The sequence below is a fragment of the Hordeum vulgare genome, chromosome 2H (assembly GCF_904849725.1).
Source record: "Hordeum vulgare subsp. vulgare chromosome 2H, MorexV3_pseudomolecules_assembly, whole genome shotgun sequence".
In the NCBI taxonomy this organism is placed as follows: domain Eukaryota; kingdom Viridiplantae; phylum Streptophyta; class Magnoliopsida; order Poales; family Poaceae; genus Hordeum; species Hordeum vulgare.
This window is the reverse complement of record NC_058519.1, coordinates 490,997,717-491,001,449: the sequence shown is the minus strand read 5'-3', so window position 1 is coordinate 491,001,449 and position 3,733 is coordinate 490,997,717.

The window sequence follows — 3,733 nt, the reverse complement described above, 5'->3', positions numbered from 1 at the left end:
ACCAGCCCTTAGTGGGCTGGTGGGACAGCCCAATAAGGCCTATGCGCCATAGAGAGAAAACCAAAGAAAAAAAGGGAAAAGGTGGGAAGGAAGAGAAGGACTCCACTTTCCAATCCTATTTTGAGTAGGATTGGAGTAGGAGTCCTACTCCTCCTCTTGGCCGGCGCACCTTGGGGGCTTGGCCCTCAAGGCAAGTCCCTCCTCCCTCCTATATATACTGGTGATTTAGGGCTGATTTGAGACAACTTTGCCACGTGCAACTCAGATCTAGACCCATAGTTCTACCTCTAGATCGTATTTCTGTGAAGCTCGGGCGGAGCCCTGCAGGAGTAGATCCTTCACCACCACCGGAGCGTCGTCACGCCGCAGGAGAACTCATCTACTTCTCTGTCTTGCTTGCTGGATCAAGAAGGCCGATATCATCGTCGAGCTGTACATGTGCTGAACGCGGAGGTGTCGTCCGTTCGGCACTAGATCGGAGCGTATCGTGGGACGGATCGCGGGACGATTTGTGGGACGGTTCGCGGGGTGGACCGAGGGACATGAGGACGTTCGACTACATCAACCGCTTTTCTTAACGCTTCCTGATGTGCGATTTACAAGGGTACATAGATCCAAATATCCTCTCGTAGATTGACATCACCATGATAGGTCTTCGTGTGCGTAGGAAATTTTTTGTTTCCCATGCAACGTTCCCCAACACAAACCCTAATGACACGCAGGCCTCGTTGGAGGAGGCTCGCAGGCAGATCTTGGAGGAGGGCATCGCCATTTCTTTGGCTGGACGCCGGATGGAGGCCCCGCAACGCGAGTATAACTCCACATACGGCCTCACTCCGGTTTCCGAGGCCCCTAGCAGGCTCGGCACGGTCCGCGGTCGTGGCCGGGTCATCACCGAGATTCTAGGCGACAAGCAGCCCTTCTACGAGACTCCTGTAGCCAACTTGCGGGCAGCCAAGGCGGTCATAGCCGAAATGCCTAGTTTGGAGGGCGAGTAGCACGCCTTCCAAGAGAAGCGGGTCAAGGATCTCCTTGACGCCGCCAACGAGCAGCAGACACTGCTTGACCCCGGTCAAGCCCAATCGGAGTCTTCGGGACCCAACCCCGGAGTGCGCCGCAACCCCAACGGTCATCAGCACACCGAAGGATCTTCCTCGCATCGCACTTCCGGTCGGAAGGGCGAGGGCAGCCACGACAGGCGCTCCCAGCGCCAGAGCGAGCATACTTCGAGCCGACGTCGTGGAGATGACGAGAGCGACTCGGTGTATGAGGTCCCTCGTCCGGGGAGGACCCGTGCCACCGGTTCGCAGGGTGTCCTTCTGATCGCGGCTCAGATTGGCGCTCGCGTTCCCCAGGGCGACCACGACGCATGCAGGTGTCTCAACGCCCTGGCGTAGTCAGCTCTTTTGGAGGAGGACGGTCCCATCGGTCCGGCCTGCTTCGGCCCCTGGATCCGAGGGGAGCCGTTTCCCCAAGGCTTCACCCTGCCTCGGGATACTCCCAAGTATAATGGCACCGCCAAGCCAGAGGACTGGCTGATCGACTACACCACCGTCGTTGGCATTGCCAGGGGGAACAAGCGCGTAGCAGTCCGCTATGTTCCACTCATGTTCGCCGGCTCGGCTCGGGCATGGCTTAACAGCCTTCCAGCCGGCAGCGTCAACTCATGGGTTGACTTTGAGGAGGTGTTCGTCCGCAACTTCACTCGCACCTACAAGCGTCCTCGCCGGCCTCGCGAGCTGCTCATGTGCGTCCAGAGGCCCGACGAACCCCTTCGCGACTACGTCATGCACTGGACGGAGCTTCGCAACTCCTGCGAGGGAGTGCATGAGGTACAGACCATCCAGTACTTCTTCAACGGTTGTCGAGACGACACTCTCCTCAAGCACAAGCTCATGTGCTCCGAGCCCGCCTCTCTGGCGGTGCTCATGGCTAAGGCAGACAAGTACGCCACGGCTGACTCCGCGATGCGAGTCAAGGTGACCACCTCGGACAAGGTTGTACACACGCCGGCTACTCCTAAGCCGTCTGGAGACAATCGAGGCGGCGAGAACAACAACAAGCGCAAGGCGGATCAGCTAAATTTGCGCTCCAACAACAAGTTGGTAGCCAACATGGAGGGTGAGGCGCCGGCTGCTCAGGCTGGCTCCCAACGAAGGCATCCCAACAAGGGCAACTGGCAGCCCAAGCAGACCTTTGAGCAGATGCTTGACGCACCCTGCAAAATGCATTCTGGGGCACAACGATCGTCGCAAGGGGAGGGCCAATCGGCTTCCCCAGGTGCACAAGCTGCACCTCAAGCTCCGGCTCTCGGGCCTGCTCCGTCTCCACCACTGCCGCCTCGCGACGACGACCGTCTCCACGACGACTACCCCCATCAAGACGGAGCATTCGTCGTCTTCACCAGTGAAGGCGACGACAAGCATAGCCTGCGCCAGCGACGGCGTGAGGTGAATGCCACGGTCCCCGCGGTTCCCTTATACATGCACTGGTCTGAAGAGCCCATCACATGGAACCGGGTCGACCATCCTGCAGTGATGCCCAACCCGGGCTCATACGCGCTCGTCCTCGACCCTACCTTCGCCTCCCACAGGCTCACCCGTCGGTTCTCCCGGGTGTTGGTCGACGGCGGCAGCAACATCAACATCCTCTACCTCGACACCCTCCTCAAGCTCGGGCTCAAGGAGACGGACGTCTTGCCGACCAGCACTATCTTGCACGGCATCGTGCCGGGGCAGTCCTGCTCGCCGATCGGAAAAATCGAACTGGACGTCCTCTTCGGTGACAAGGCTCACTTCCGCCGCGAGTCCATATGGTTCGAGGTGGTGAATCTCAGCAGCCCGTATCACGCGCTGCTGGGCAGACCGGCTCTGGCCAAGTTCATGGCTATCCCCCATTACGCCTACCTGAAAATGAAGATGTCGGGTTCAAAGGGCATCATCACCATCACTGGCGACTACAAGAAGTTGCTCAAGTGTGCACAGGACAGCAGCCGCCTGGCCGACTCCATGGTGATTGCTGAGGAGAGGAGACAGATTGACCGGCTCGTGGCTCAGGCTACCGAGCAGTCGGTGATCCCTTCTCTTCGATCCCCGTCGGCCGGCGAAGACTCCTTAAAGCCGGCTAAAGGAACCAAGCAGGTGCCACTCGACCCTGCAAACCCCAAGCAATGCGTCACCGTCAGGGCTGGCCTTAGCCCCAAATAGGAAGGCGACCTCGTCGACTTCCTCCGTGAGAATCGGAACACCTTTGCATGGTCCCCCAAAGACATCTCGGGTGTTCCGAGGAAGTACGCTGAGCACAAACTTCACGTACAACCGGATGCAAAGCCGGTAAAACAACCTTTGCGCCGCTTCGCCAAGGGGGAGTGGCGCACAATTGGAGAAGAGATTACCCGGTCCTTGCAGCCGGCTTTATCATGGAGGTTTTCCACCCGGACTGGTTAGCCAATCCAGTCCTGGTGCTGAAGAAAAATAACACATGGCGAATGTGTATCGACTACACAAGCCTGAATAAAGCATGCCCGAAAGACCCTTTTGCGTTGCCCCGGATAGATCAAGTGATCGACTCCACTGCGGGCTGTGAAATGCTGTTGTTTCTGGATGCTTATTCAGGCTACCATCAAATCAACTTGGATCCAGCTGATCGCCTCATGACCTCCTTCATCACGCCCTTCGGGGCCTACAGCTACATCACCATGACGTTCGGTTTGAAGAACACTGGTGCGACGTTC